This window comes from Mytilus californianus, unplaced genomic scaffold (genome assembly GCF_021869535.1).
Source record: "Mytilus californianus isolate M0D057914Y unplaced genomic scaffold, xbMytCali1.0.p SCAF_14, whole genome shotgun sequence".
Lineage (NCBI taxonomy): Eukaryota > Metazoa > Mollusca > Bivalvia > Mytilida > Mytilidae > Mytilus > Mytilus californianus.
Window position 1 is genome coordinate 42,592,552 of NW_026262626.1, and position 17,405 is coordinate 42,609,956.

Consider the following 17,405-nt stretch of genomic DNA (forward strand, 5'->3'; position numbering starts at 1 on the left):
CCATGACATTATCACATACGATATGTCCTCCTAAGACACCATAGCCAATGACATTATCATGTACAGTATGTCCTCCTACGACACAATAGCCCATTCCATTATTATTGACAATATGTCCTACAACACCATAGCCCATGACATTATGAAATACAATATGTTATCCTAAGTCACCATAGCCCATGACATTATCATGTACAACATGTCCTCCTACAACACCATAGCCCATGACATTATCATGTACATTATGTCCTCCTTAGACACCATAGCCCATGACATTATCATGTACAATATGTCCTCCTACAACAACATAGCCCATGACATTATCACATACAATATGTCCTCCTACAACACCATAGCCCATGACATTATCATATGTAATATGTCCTCCTACAACACCATAGCCCATGACATTATCATGTACAATATGTCCTCTTGCAACACCATAGCCCATGACATTATCATATACAATGTGTCTTCCTACAACACCATAGCCCATGACATTATCATATACAATATTTCCTCCAAAGACACCATAGCCCATGATATTATCATGTACAATATGTCCTCCTAAGACACAATAGCTCATGACATTATTATTGACAATATGTTCTACAACACCATAGCACATGACATTAGCATGTACACTATGTCATCCAAAGACACCATAGCTCATGACATTATCAAATACAATATGTCCTCCTACAACACCATAGTTGATGACATTATCATATACAATATGTTCTCCTGCAACACCATAGCCAATGACATTCTCATGTACAATATGTCCTCCTAAGACATCATAGCCCATGACAATATCATGTACAACATGTCCTCCTGAAACACCATCGCCCATGACATTATCATGTACAATATGTCCTCCTACAACACCATTGCCCATGACATTATCATATACAATATGTCCTCCTACGACACAATAGCCCATGACATTATTATTGACAATATGTCCTACAACACCATAGCCCATGACATTATGAAATACAATATGTCCTACAACACCATAGCCCATGACATTATGAAATACAATATGTCCTCCTACAACACCATAGCCCATGACATTATCATGTACAATGTGTCATCCTAAGTCACCATAGCCCATGACATTATCATGTACAATATGTCCTTCTACAACACCATAGCCCATGACATTATTATGTACAATATGTCCTCCTTAGACACCATAGCCCATGACATTATCATGTACAATATGTCCTCCTACAACATCATAGCCCATGACATTATCATGTACAATATGTCCTCCTAAGACACCATAGCCCATGACATTATCATGTACAATATGTCCTCCTACAACACCATATCCCATGACATTATCATGTACAATAGGTCCTCATACAACACCATAGCCAATGACATTATCATGTATTCATGTTCAGTGAACTGTGTACCAAGCGTCAACATTGTAATTTGTCAAATAATGTTTTATGTTTACCGAACATTTGTACTAAGTTTCAAATTAATGTGACCAGACTTCATTGTAAACTATCATAACTAAAATCTTTAAGTTTTGCCAAGTAATTTCAGAGGAGAAGATTTTGGTAAAAGTAAACGGACAGCGGACGATGAGGCGGATGACGACAGACGAGCGACGCATTGTGATCAGAAAAGTTCACTAGACTTTTTGCATTTTTTACTTCTATTTAATATTCTATTTCTTTATCTAGAAAGGTTTTGTTAATAAAAGACGAAATGTGTCAGTGGAACACAATCAATACAGATTTTCTTTCGAAGACAAAGTGAGACATCATTTTATGTAAGAATCATAAATTATCCTCTGATAATTCTGTGTTTTTTCTCATATATGACCGTCTCGAACGCGATTTATCACCGAAATTTCACTTGTCGAGAGTAGCAACACAAATATTAGTAGTAGGGTAGGAACTGCTTTCCTTTCAGAAGACAAAATAAGTGTTTTAAGGACTGTCATTCCATCTACCGGCTATTGTGTAGTCTGTTTTACTTCAACATTTCGATTGCCCTTTTTGTATCTTCTCCTTTTATATTGAGAATATTATGTCAAATACATGGTTATGTCTGAAATTCTATAATCAATTACAAATGTTAATATTGCAATATTATAACACAAAAATCAGTTGAGCCAATTGTTAAAATTATCATATGTTATACTGAAGCAAGTAAAAATAAGTTGATTATTGTGATAATGATGATGAATGGCTGCTTAACGTCCACCAACAAATGTATTAATTTCTGGATAGGAACAGGTTAATGTAATATTATCACTATTTTAACATGCTAGTTCAGAAGGTAACACTCAATAGCTGGAAGACATGTCACCCAACCCGGACACATTTTTCTGACTCTGAACCGACCTGTACTTGCTCTTACTCCAAAAAGCGGCGTGCACAGTTGAGAAGCAGCAAATACCAATTGTTAAGCCTTTGGTATGACCCAGTCCAGTTTCGAATCCACGACCTCCCTCACTCAAGGCAATTATGCTACTACAACACACATTTTTTATATTTCAAACTTAATTATATATTTTAATTATAAACATCATTCGGTTTTTTATTCATTGCAATAAAAAAGCATATATTAATTAAATCTTCATAAATTAACAAAATCATTCAAGGTAACTATGTAAAAAACACACAACTCATTAGCAAACAAACAATTTGCAATCAAATGTGCAATATCAAACATACGAAGGAGGTCACCTGATGGATTATACCTTAAACAGATTAGAAACTACTAGCGAATTTTCAATACTATCTATTTCAGAATCATTTAATTACAAGATGATCACTACCCAGCAATACTATGAAAAACCAAAGAGAAACAAAAATTTTGGTCATCAAATGGGCTCCATTAAGTAATTGTCTTCATCATATATAATCTATAACTAGCAAATACATGTTGTAAAAAGATTAAAACAGCCTCCCAGTTCGTCATTTATAATAAAGTATCTTTGAATTACGTATCGTTTTAAGCCATAACTAGACAAGTGAAATAAATTATAATAATCAACAAAGAATTTAACAAACTATGCTTCGATACTGATTCAAAGTACTAACAGAAATGAGATGATGTTTTGTAACAGAAAAATAATAAAATTCATCTAATTCAAAAATAAAGAAAGGTCCTCCAACAGGTGTCAAAAAGTATAAACACTAACAAATGACAATAGACACACAGATGTGTTGATCTATTATTAAAATGTAACTAAATAAAGTATAAATACATTGGTGGAAGTCTATTATTAACCTATACAAAATGTATGAACCTAAAATTTGTGGTCAAAGTGTTCAGGCAAATATTGTATGAATCTCGTTTCGTATCTGACATAATTTCAATAGGTAACTTGTTGAAATATTTTGTTTGCAGAAAGTCATGACATGCATTTTTGCTTCTCTGATTTTTGGAACGTTCAAACATCTCTTATCATAATTAAAAAGTTATTTTTCTCTTGACAAGAAAAATGATTCTCTTTTATATGTGGCATAATCTTATTGAGATACAAGTGAAGGACCCCAAGATATATATTGATATCAGCCTTGTTAAGAAATTACATTTTAGAGATTTTCTTTACTTCGCATATAATGTACAGTGACGTTTGTAGTATGTTTTATATTTTCAAATAGTTTGGCATCCAGCATCCCTGAAAAGAAATTACTTGCTGAAATGCGCATCTCGTGCATAAAAAAGGGTACTGTTAATGTTATTAAACATGTCAATGCTATTTATAATTTGGTTGTTATGGACTGTACTATGGTGTAGACAATATTTACATATAATTGTTATATGCAAAATGCTTATTTTAAATAATGAATTTTAAATCTCCCTTAATCCAAGAACAGGTGAGAAAAATGGGTACGTACAAATTTTGAATATGTATGTCATATTCACAAAATTTCACACAAGTTATATTAAATGTACAGCATGAACGTACAACTGTTTACAGAATTCTTCTGCTTTGAAAAAATAATACAAAAACAAATCTTAAAACAAATATAGTACATGTTAGAAATTAAAGCATTCAGAATTCAATATGATATTATATTTCATCAAATATTTTCTATTTCACATGTAAATCAGAACAATAGGAAATGAGTATCTCAAACTGTGGATACATTACGAAATAAAAACTTCACAGAACAATATATTTTTCTCAATCCACAACAATGTTGTGATTGCCATATAAAAAGTATCATTATACATTATATACGTTGGTGTAAAATTGTGGTTTTAGAGTAAGAATCCTCTTTAGGGTCTGTACTTCTATGATATATATGATATAAATTAGTTTCTCTGTTCAATATGAAATCCCCTTAATAAGGGGACGAAGTCCCCTATAACAGTAGAAAAATCAATAAAAAAAAAAAAAATCGGGAAAATTTCCCGAAATTTTTCATTGTACTAATGAACTCAAAATCGTTAACTTTTTTTTGTAACTTTTTTTAATTCCCGCATTTGCGCAGAAATCTACTTCCTTCTTCCGGTCTCGTTTGTCATGAGACTTTGAGTGAAATATATATTTATCAGTCCAGTAAAATAAAGGAAGGAACACAATAACAATTTCATTTCTAATTATTCTTTGATATAAACAAACGTTACCTGATGATAGCGTTTCTTTGTTTACATTGAATATGACGTCATAACTAAAATAACGTCACAACTAAAATCCCTAACAACAGAACCAAAATCGGAAACGTCACGGTATTTCCGTTTCTTTTTAGAACAGATTTAGAACATAAAATATGTTTGAATTAAAAAAAAAAAATTATATAGACTTCGTCCCCTTTCACAGGCAATGCCTGCCTCATATTATATTATATTCTTCTAAACGTCAATGAGCAACATAACGAGTGTCACATATGTAGCAGGAATGACCTACCTTTCGCAAGTATCATGGTGTAATTGCAGTTCCTTAGTCTTTTTGTTTTCCATGTAGCGTTTTGTAGACTTGTGTTAAAAAACTGGTCAGTATACAGAAAACATACATCTGCTATATATAGATATAAGAAGATGTGGAATGAGTGCCAATGAGACAATGCTATGACTTCTATGCTCATTAAATGTTGTTTTTGATAACAAATTACAAGGTATTTCTTAAACCAAAAGTGAGCAAAGATAAAGAAGACTCTAAGCGTATTATTGGCAGTACTACTGACATCATGTTTGTATTTGCTCAAAACCAAAAGTCAGCACTGTTACCCACACTTTTTACTTTTTTTTAAATTGTTGAAACAGTTGTATCGCTTTAAATTCAGACCCCCATCTACATTAAAGCAGAATGTAAGATACTTCGTGGTAGTAGTATTGACACAATATTTATATATAATATAAGGAAACAAATATTATTCATATCTTATGTAATGGCAGTAAATATGAAATAGATAAAATTTATAATAGATGCTTCTTTACTAGTAGACTGGATAGAAAAAACCACATGCTAAATGAAATATATAAATATTATGATAAAATATAGAATTTTAGACAACAGCAAAACATGTATCAATATAACCTAGAACTATATATAAAAAAAGACGATGTGGTGTGATTGCCAATGAGACAACTCTTCACAAGAGACCAAATCACACAGAAATTAACAGCTATAGGTCATCGTATGGCCTTCAACAATGAGCAAAGTCCATACTACATAGTCAGCTATAGAAAGCCCCGAAATCACAAATGTAAAACAATTCAAACAATTCAAACGAGAAAATTAACGGTCTAAATAATGTACAAAATAATGAACGAAATACAAATATGTAAAACAGCAACAAATGACAACCATTGAATTAAAGGCTCCTGACTTGGGACAGGCACGTACATACATACTATGGCGGGTATAAACATGTTAGCGGGTTCCCAACCCTCCCCCTAAGCTGGGACAGTGGTGTAACAGTCCAACATAAGAACGAACTATAAACATCAGTTGAAAAATAGTTCATATATAACAACCTTAACAATTTGAAAAAAAAATAAATAGAAATTCACTAGATATTGATAAAAGCATGATAACATCACAAACATACATTTTAATTGGCAAGTATAGATTGTATTAATTGGTATACAAAATTCATCAACAATATGTATATATATATATATATATATATATAGCCTTATAAACAAATTTGTATAGACATGTTTTAGTAAGGTAACTGTACATAAGTTTTCCTAGGTTTTAATGTGAAACAGTTCAATTTGCACATATTTGTTATTTGGTAGATGTAGAAGTCATTTTACAAAACATAAATTATAATGCATTCTTTTTGTCTTTTCTTTTTTTTAATATTAGGTTTTTTATTCATCACAGGTGTATTTTTCTGATGTATGGGGTCCTTAGTTAGATTGCTTAATAAACAGTTTATCAACCATTTGGAGCCGATCACAAAATGCATATGATATTCTCACAACAATTTACATACAGTTAAATGAAAGAAAATAACATAGTTATAATTTCAAATTTACTTTAAAAGATTGTAAGTTTAATTGTTTTCTAAATAACAAACAATTGCCTTGTCATTGAAAATATAATATATTTGGGGAAATTCAAAAACAACATGTATGGTTTAAGATGGATTTGGCTATTTTTTTTTTTTTTTTTTTTTTTTTTTTTTTTTGGTCATGTAGTTCTTTAACTGTTTTGGTTCTTTTACATTCTTTGGTTATAAACATTCAGCTTTCAGCGTTCCTTATGAGAGTCAATCGAGAAAAGTGTTTCTAAATACAACATCTGAATACATATACTATCTCAATTCTTATCTATCTCTATCCATCCATACTCAACCCTTTTATATGTATGTATAGTTGAAAAAAAATTTTGTATTACGAGTCGTCATTTTTGGTGGAATTTAAATGGGTATGGCATGACATAAAAGGTTTAACTTAGTACAGATTATCCGGGGGTGTACATGAATAATCCATCAAAATGAACCATCTAGGAAAAACTGTTTCCTTAAACCAGGGAAATTTCTACCATATCAAATGAACATATCCACAGAATATACAGAAAGACTCTCAACAAACTTTGACACAACATGAGATAACACTCTTTAAAAAAGTATCACAGTATAAGAGACTTGTCTTGTTACTTATTCTTTCCATATGTTGATCCTTTCTTTGTTTCTGGCCATCCTTTCAACCATTTGGATGCTACAGACACTGACAATACATAATATATACATGTAGTCATAGATTAAAGAAATGTGTTATAAAAGGGTCAGATTATAATTTTAGATTAAATGGTAGGCAAAGGATACCAAAGGGACATTCAAAATCACAAGTCGAAAATAAACTGACAGCGCCATGGCTAAAATAGAAACACAGACGGGTAATCAGATCCTGCTCCAAATGTGGCACGCGTCGTGTTGCTTAAAAAAAACCCAGTGATATGTCTAATTCAGAAGGTTACATTTGGTTGAAGGGGGTTGTTTGTATTACAGTGACATGATTGTTTGTGTTACAGTGACATGATGGTTTTTGTTACAGTGACTTGATTGTTTGTGTTACAGTGACTGAATTGTTTGTGTTACAGTGACTTGTTTGTATTACAGTGACATGATTGTTTGTGTTACAGTCACATGATTGTTTGTGTTACAATGACTTGATTGTTAGTGTTACAATGACTTGATGGTTAGTGTTACAATGACTTGATTGTTTGTGTTACAGTGATTTGGTTATTTGTGTTACAGTGACTTGATTGTTTGTGTTACAGTAACTTGATTTTTAGTGTTACAGTGACTTGATTGTGTGTGTTACAGTGACTTGATTGTTAGTGTTACAGAGACTTGATTGTTTGTGTTACAGTCACTTGATTGTGTGTGTTACAGTGACTTGATTGTTAGTGTTACAGAGACTTGATTGTTTGTGTTACATTGACTTGATGATTTGTGTTATAGTGACTTGATTGTTAGTGTTACAGAGACTTGATTGTTTGTGTTATAGTGACTTAATTGTTTGTGTTACAGTGACTTGATAGTTAGTGTTACAGTGACTTGATTTTTAGTGTTACAGTGACATGATTGTTAGTGTTACAGTGGCATGTTTCTAAGTGTTGCAGTGGCATGCTTCTCAGTGTTGCAGTGACTTGATTGTTTGTGTTTTAGTGACTTGATTGTTAGTGTTACAATGACTTGTTTGTTTGTGTTACAGTGACTTGATTGTTAGTGTTACAGTGATTTGATTGTTAGTGTTACAGTGAATTGGTTGTTAGTGTTACAGTGACTTGATGGTTAGTGTTACAGTGGCATGCTTCTCAGTGTTGCAGTGACTTGATTGTTTTTGTTACAGTGACTTGATTGTTTGTGTTGCAGTAACTTGATTGTTAGTGTTACAGTGACTTGATTGTTGGTGTTACAGTGATTTGATTGTTAGTGTTACAGTGATTTGATTGTTAGTGTTACAGTGACTTGATGGTTAGTGTTACAGTGGTATGCTTCTCAGTGTTGCAGTGACTTGATTGTTAGTGTTACAGTGACTTGATTATTAGTGTTACAGTGATTTGATTGTTAGTATTACAGTGACTTGATGGTTAGTGTTATAGTGGCATGATTCTCAGTGTTGCAGTGACTTGATTTTTAGTGTTACAGTGACTTGATTGTTAGTGTTACAGTGATTTGATTGTTAGTGTTACAGTGACTTGATGGTTAGTGTTACAGTGGTATGCTTCACAGTGTTGCAGTGACTTGATTGTTTGTGTTACAGTGACTTGATTGTTAGTGTTACAGTGACTTGATTGTTAGTGTTACAGTGACGTGATTGTTTGTGTTACAGTGACTTGATGTTTGTGTTTTAGTGACTTGATTGTTTGTGTTACAGTGATTTGGGTGTTTGTGTTACAGTAACTTGATTATTTGTGTTATATGATATGAAGTTTCCAATGTGCATTTCGGTTTTAATCAGTACATTTAAAGGTTATTGTAAGATTTATGAGCATGTCGAAAATTTATACGATATTTATAATAAAGAAATATAGGTTAACTTCTACAAGATTACACCCGAGCTCAAACAACAGTTTCATTGATAATCTTTTCCAATGTTGTACATTTTATATACAAAATGAGGTTAAATCATGAATTTTAATTAATCAATTATTTGATCTCTCATACGAAATATGCTATCATATTTTTTTTTAAGAAAGCAACTTGTGTGTAATATGAATACGTTATGCATCAATATTTAAATGAATCTGTAGGATTATGATAATATTTTCAAGGAAAAGCTATGTATTACAACATTGATCGGGATGTTTTATGGGAGGAGGGTTAATGATGATCTTATACGAACGAATAAGTTGATGTTAAAACTATTTTATTATATAGAAAAGTAAAAATGTATAGTATTGGTCTGTCGTCGTCGTCCTCGTCTGGACATAATTTGCCGTACAGTAAACTATTGTTGGTAGCCGACAATCATATGCTTGAACCTGATAACACAAGTATCTCTGCTTTTGATGTGCTATTAATTATATAACTTATAATAACACAAGGAAAACATGACTCCTTTTAATTCTGCGCGTGCTTGTAAATGTGATTTTTTTCAGGTGCTATAGTTAGATTTCTTTGACAGAAGTGTTTTTTTTCGTATAATAAGACACTTAATGACTTGTATGAGGATTACATCAAGAGTGTTTTCATTCCGATACCGACTATTGCACTCGGCTTTACCTCGTGAAAAAAATTGTTATACAAGGGACTTAAAACTTTTTATAGCCTTCATAACCTGATAATACACCTATAATATTATTCCTAAGTATGTTTTGTCTTTGTAAAAGCAATGAGATATTTGTACTTTTTCATTTCCTTAATCGATTCACAGACTAATAGCCATTAACGGTTTCAAAGACTATCACCTGCCAGTCAATAGTTTCTGACACTGTTAACTACCACTAACAGTTTCAAAGACTAGTTTCTACCAGCCAAGATTGTCAACCGTAGTTCAAAAATGTATTCATGCTTCTTTTAAATTTGACAGAAATTACGTCATGAACTATGTGCATTGGTTTGATTGTGATGTAAGGCAAGGTAAAGCACTGATAAAATGGATGACTGTACGTGAATGTTGTCGTTATTGTTTAGTTTGCTTTTAAGTTAATGAATAACAGGAGCAGAGCTTAAACAAGAAAGAGAAAGCTACATGAACATACAGATTGGTATATAGCTACAGGGATATTTCCTCTTAGGACACCATGTCCCATATCACAATCATATGTCCGTGCTCAGTAAACCGCAAAGGAAACGTCAACATTGTAATTTGTGAAATAATTTAAACGCTTTCCTAAAAATGAACATATGTACTGAAAGAGAAACGAGCGATATCAAAGGGATATTCATATTCATCAGTCGAAAACAAATTGACAAAGGGATAGCAAGAAACAAATAGCGATTAAACCACTTATAACAGTATACAACACACAACATATATAAGTTTCGAATTGATGTGACCCAAACTTCATTGTGAGAAAATTTTTAACCAACAACTTCACTTTGAGATTGTACTAATTTCAAACTATGACATGTCGATGTTTAGTGAACCGGGTAAATATTGTCTGGACCAATAATTGTCAAATAATATCAACAAATCACAGTGTAATGAACTTGTAAATTGTTTTTTCCACAGCAGTTTTCATTAACCATAACCTTAACCTGGTACTGGACGGACGAACAGACGGAGGCACATAACTGAAAACGTACCGCTGTCGGGAATGGATATTGTGGTTACAAAAAAAATATCAAGCTCCTCATTATTTCAGATAGCAAAAACAAGTTTTGGTTTCTTCTTTGTTAGAACATAGTTAATAACTTTTTACTCAATACCTCAATATTATGTACCATTGTTGAAATATACATTTTTGTTTATAAGTACCATCATGTGATTTCAATGGATTGTTTGTCTAATTGTTAATTTGTTAATTGAATCAAATTAGTATCAAAGTTCAAGTATGTTCTACAACTGTTTTCACATTGTGAAAGTTCAGAGGCTAAACACAATTATTTCCACACCAGTTAAAATTTGAAACAATCTGTTTTTCATTGTTTGATTGCGTTAATTGATCTGATTTTAAAAACATGAAAATAATGTATGTGCCGCACGCTGTGTAATCTCCTAGAATCTATTTGTCTCTATCATAAAGTCCTTATAATTGTTTTAGTACGATGTAGAGCTTTACATATTCAATAGACAACAGTTTATTATAGCCGACTGTATGCTGCACTCTGGGTAAATTTAAGTTATTTGTGTCATTTGGTATATATCCCTCTTTTTTAAAACGAAATAATTTTTTAGTTTATATTTTAAGTAAAGCGCTGAAATAATTTATGACTGTACGTGTCTGTTGTCGTTATCTTTAAGTCTGGTTTCAAATTAAACAATTATTTGCAGGAGGAAGGCTTAAACTACAATAATATGTCCTCCTAAGTCTTCATAGCAAATAACTTTATGACACATGTTCCTTCTCAGTGAACCGTGAACTAAGCGACAAAAATGGAATCTGTCAAATAATTTCAAACGATTACCTAACAATGAACATGTGTACTTATGTAATAATTTTTTTGAACGAACTTCAAAGTGAACTATCATAACAAAAATCCTTAACATTAGACCGTTCTCATTTCAAATTATGAAAGTTCTATGTTCAGTCAATAATCCTACAATGCAAATTGTTGTGACCACGGACGGAGGCACATAACGAAAACGTCATCCATTCATACTATCGCCGTCGGGCATACACATTGGGATTACAACAATATCAAGTTCCTTATTTTTTCAGATAGCAAAGTGTTGGTTTCTGCTTTGTTAGAAGTTTACGTTAATAAATTTGTACTCAATAACTTAGTTTTATATATCATTGTAGAATTCTATTTTATTCATTCATAAGAAAATATACTTAAAACATTTCTGTTTATAAGTACCATCATGTGATTTCAAGGGATTGTTGGTCTAGTGGTTTGTTTGTTATTTGAATTAAACAAGTATCAAAGTTTAAGTATTTTCTACAATAGTTTTGACTTTTTGAAAGTTTAAAATCAAACACAATTATTTCCGTTCCAATTAAAATTTCAAACAATCTGTTTGCCTTGTTTGATTGCATTAATTGCCACCATGTTAAAAACATGACAACAATTTCTGTGCCGCACAGTCTGCATTCTCCTTGAACCTATGTGTTTCTATTATAACATCCTTTTAATTGTTTTAGTAGACAATGTATCCGTTAAAATACATGTATTTGTTAAACTAAATGATAAATATTTAGTGTTAATGACGAATCCTTTATTGCGCTTATTAAATTTTGTTAACAACTTGCTTGACTCAGTGCGATGCGGCGCTTGACATATTGAATAGACAACTGTCTAGTATTGCTGACTATATATTGTACTCTAGATGTCATTTAACTATGCGCATCATTTTAATTGCTTGCGAATTTATATATCTCCCTCTTCTTTCAAATGAAATAATTTGTTAGTTTATGTTTCAAGTAAAATGCTGAAATAATTGATTACTGTACGGATTTATTATCGTTGTCTTTAAGTCTGATTTTTAATTAAATAATTATTTGCAGGAGGAAGGCTTAAACAAGAAAGAAAAATCTACATGCAAATTGAGATTTATGTAGAACTACAATAATATGTCCTCCTAAGACAGCATAGCCAATGACTTTGTGACACATGTTCCTTCTCAGTGAACCCTGAACTAAGCGTCAAAATTGCAATTTGTTAAATAATTTTAAAAGTTTTAGCTAACAGCGAACATTTGTACTAAGTTTCAAATTGATATGACCAAACTTGATGGTGAACTATCATGACCAAAATCCTTAACATGAGAAGATTATCATTTGAAACTATGATAGTTTCATTTTCAGTGAACCGTGTAACTGGGGTCAAAACCAACAATTGCTACGCAACAATAAAAGTTCACATTATAATGAACAATAAACCTACAATGCAAGTTGTTGTGGCCAAAGCTATATAATAATCTACCAACCAAAACCTTAACCTGATATGGGATGGAATAACGGACAGAGGCACATAATAGAAAACGTCCTCCGTTCATAAGATCGCAGTCGGGCATACACATTTAGGTTAAAATATCAAGCTCCTCATTATTTCAGATATTAATTACAAGTTTTTGTTTCTGCTTGGTTAGAAATTTAAGTAAATACATTTGTTTTCAATACCTCACTTTTATATATCATTGTAGAATTCTCTCTTAATAATTCATTAGAAATATACTTATAACATTTCTGTTTATAAGTACCATCATGTGATTTCAAGGGATTGTTGGTCTAGTGGTTTGTTTGTTATTTGAATTAAACAAGTATCAAAGTTCAAGTATTTTCTACAATTGTTTTGACTTTTTGAAAGTTTAAAATCAAACACAATCATTTCCGTTCCAATTAAAATTTCAAACAATCTGTTTGCCTTGTTTGATTGCATTAATTGCCACCATGTTAAAAACATGACAACAATTTCTATGCCACACAGTCTGTCTTCTCCTTGAACCTATGTTTTTCCATCATAAAATTCTTTTAATTGTTTTAGTAGACAATGTATCCGTTAAAATACATGTATTTGTTAAACTAAGTGATAAGTATTTAGTGTTGATGACGAATCCTTTATTGTGCTTGTTAAATTTTGATAACAACTTGCTTGACTCAGTGCGATGCGGCGCTTGTCATATTGAATTGACAACTGTTTAGTATTGCCGTGTGTATGTTGCACTCTAGATGTCTTAAGCTATGTGCGTCATGAGGTTGCTGTCGAATTTGTATATCTCCCACTTCTTTCAGATAAAATAATTTGAAAGTTTATAAATCAAGTAAAATGATGAAATAATTGATGACTGTACGTGTCTTTTGTCGGTATCTTTAAACCTGGTTTTCAATTAAACAATTATTTGCAGGAGGAATGCTTAAACAAGAAAGGAAAATCTACATGCAAATTACGATTTATGTAGAACTACAATAATATGTCCTCCTAAGACAGCATAGCCAATGACTTTGTGACACATATTCCTTCTCAGTGAACCCTGAACTAAGCGTCAAAATTGCAATTTGGTAAGTAATTTTAAAAGGTTTAGCTAACAGCAAACATTTGTACTAAGTTTCAAATTGATGTGACCAAACTTGATGGTGAACTATCATAACCAAAATCCTTAACATGAGAAGGTTATCATTTGAAACTATGATAGTTTCATTTACAGTGAACCGTGTAACTGGAGTCAAAACTAACAATTGAAACGCAACAATAAACGTTCACATTATAATGAACAATAAACCTACAATGCAAGTTGTGGCCAAAGCTATATAATAATCTACCAACCAAAACCTTAACCTGATATGGGATGGAATAACGGACAGAGGCACATAACAGAAAACGTCATCCGTTCATAAGATTGCAGTCGGGCATACAAATTTAGGTTACAACAATATCAAGCTCCTCATTATTTCAGATAGCAATTACAAGTTTTCGTTTCTGCTTGGTTTTAAATTTAAGTAAATACATTTGTTTTCAATACCTAACTTTTATATATCATTGTAGAATTCTCTCTTAATAATTCATTAGAAATATACTTATAACATTTCCGTTTATAAGTACCGTCATGTGATTGCAATTAATTGTTTGTCTAGTGATTTATTTGTTATTTGAATTCAACAAGTATCAAAGTTCAAGTATTTTCTTTAATTGTTTTAAAATTTGATTTGAATTCTATTTTATTCATTCATAAGAACATATACTTATAACATTTCCGTTTATACGTACCATCATGTGATTTCAATGGATTGTTTGTGTTGTGATTTATTTGTTATTTGAATTCAACAAGTATCAAAGTTCAAGTATTTTCTACAATTGTTTTAAAATTTGATTCGAATTCCATTGTATTCATTCATGATAACATATACTTATAACATTTCCGTTTATAAGTACCATCATGTGATTTCAATGGATTGTTTGTCTAGTGGTTTAATTGTTATTGAGAATTTAACAAGTATCAAAGTACAAGTATTTTCTACACAGTTATAGGACAAACGCCAGATTTTGGGTTTCTTCAGCACAATAGCCAGAACATTAACCAATTAACTGCTTATTGATAAATTATTTATTCAAACAATTGTTTATTTGTGTTTACAGCAGGCAATTGTTTGATTACCAGAAATTACCACCTGTGTATTATGGATTGTAATAATACTGCTACATATAAATAGATTGTTATCAGAAACAGCTAGTGGCAAACTTTTCTGACTTTTGAATTTTATATACACCAGGACCCCCCCCCCAAAAAAAATAAATAAAAAAAAAAAAAAAAAAAAAAAAAAAATAAACACCACCATTCAAAAACAGAATATAAGTGATGAGTTTTTTTTATTTTTTGTTAAAGCCTATAACTAAATCTGCAATATAAATATGAAGAAGAAATTACTAATTATTTAGATTAACTTATTTTTTTAAACATTTTTGTGTTTACTAGAATGAATTTTGGGTCCCCAATACTCTTCAACTTCGTACTTTTAGCCTTTTAATTATTTTTTTTATTCGAGCGTTACTGGTGAGTCTTTTGTAGATAAAACGTGTGTCTGAGGTTCAACATTTGATGCCCGGTATTTATGATGAGACACAGTCTGAGGTTTAAGTTTTTTCTAGACATCTATAACTTTGTCAAAGCATCATTGAATGATATAATTAGCTTCTTCAAAATCAAGAGTAAAATTTAAATATTTGTCTGAATTTTCCTTACTTTACTGAGAAAAGACATTTTTGAAGAAAATGTTTAGATTTAGTCTTTTGTTAAAGTTTCCAGACATTAATTACTTTATGGAATTTTACGAAAAGGGACAGAAGTTTCATCATAACCAAAAAAAATGGCATCTTAAGAAAAAGGTTTTCTGTGGGTTTTTTTTTAACTGTTTCAGTATTTTACTGATGATATGATTTATTTTTGTTTAATAAACATTTAGCTATAGTCTAGGGCTAAAGTTAACAAAATACAAATAACCCTTTTCACACTTCAAGGAATTTCAGGGCACTTTTCAAAAAGATTCCTCATACTCGATAATTACCTGACATGTAGAGTAAAATTTTAGATGTTCAACTCATTCTTCCGCTATTTACAGATAAATTATGTATATTCTGTTGTGAAAGGTTTGAAATAACTTTGTCAAACCTTCATGGAAATTTACAAAACTTAAACATAAGTTTCTTCATTATCAAGAAATTGAACTCTGGGCAAATTTTGAATTATGTTTTAAATGAGGATGTAAATAAAACATATCTTCCTATATAATAAATTCAAGACTTAAACAGGGTCATATTCGGATGTGGATACTTCTAACGTTGTCTTAGTGTCTCCCCTTATTAAAATCCAGGAATCCCAACTGATATGCTTGTGTTACTTTTAGTAATACACTTCTGTGACTCATTATTTCAAATACAAAGAACTCCTTAAAATATATACCGTATATAAGAAACACATATGTCTGTATTCCTGGAACATATTTCACTCTATAAGGTTTTCTATAAAACAGTGTTCTTCTACAAATTATGAATTACACAAGACTAATTTTTTCCGATTTAATTTACAAATGAATGTATTTTTTCTCTATGGTCCGTGTTCCAATTACCAGGTTACAGATTAAAGTTTCATATGTGTTTTTGCGTTCACTTGTACTGTATTCCTGTCACGTAATGTTGTCATTTTAACGGTATTTTTAATATTGCCATATAAGCGGGAGGTTTGACTAATCATAAAACCAGATCCAAACCACTATTTTTTTCTAAAAATTTCAGGAATATGGCAGTTGTTATGAAATAGTCCGTTTCTGTGACTGTGTATGTTGGCCTTTGTTTTTGGAGCAGTTCAGTGTTTCTGTTGTTGCGTTGTTTTCCTTTTATCGATGGTGTGTTTCCCTCATTTTTGGTGGTGACCTGCATTTGTTTTCGCTTAATCGATTTATGACTATTTAACAGCGGTTAAATACTGTTTCGCACCCATTCATCTGACTTTCTAATCTCTACCAGCAGGTAGTCTGATAAGAGGTTTTAATATGTTGAAAGGATAAAATGTGCAATTTAATATATCTCCTAAATTTTAGGATAAAATTTTGGGGTTTTCCTATAACTAAACAATTGTTTTGACTTTTTGAAAACTCAGAGATCAAACACATTTATTTTTGGTAACAGATGAAGTTCAAACAATCTGCTTTGAATTGTTTGATTGCGTTAATTGCTACGAAGTTAAAAACATGACAACAATTTATCATGTTTATGTGCAGCACAATGTGTTTTGCAGTAGAACCTATTTTTTTTTATCATTGCATATGTTTGAGTAGACAATGTATCCGTAAAAGCAAATGTATTTGTTAAATTAAATGTTTAGTACATGGTGTTGATTACGAATCCTGTCTTGTGCTTGTT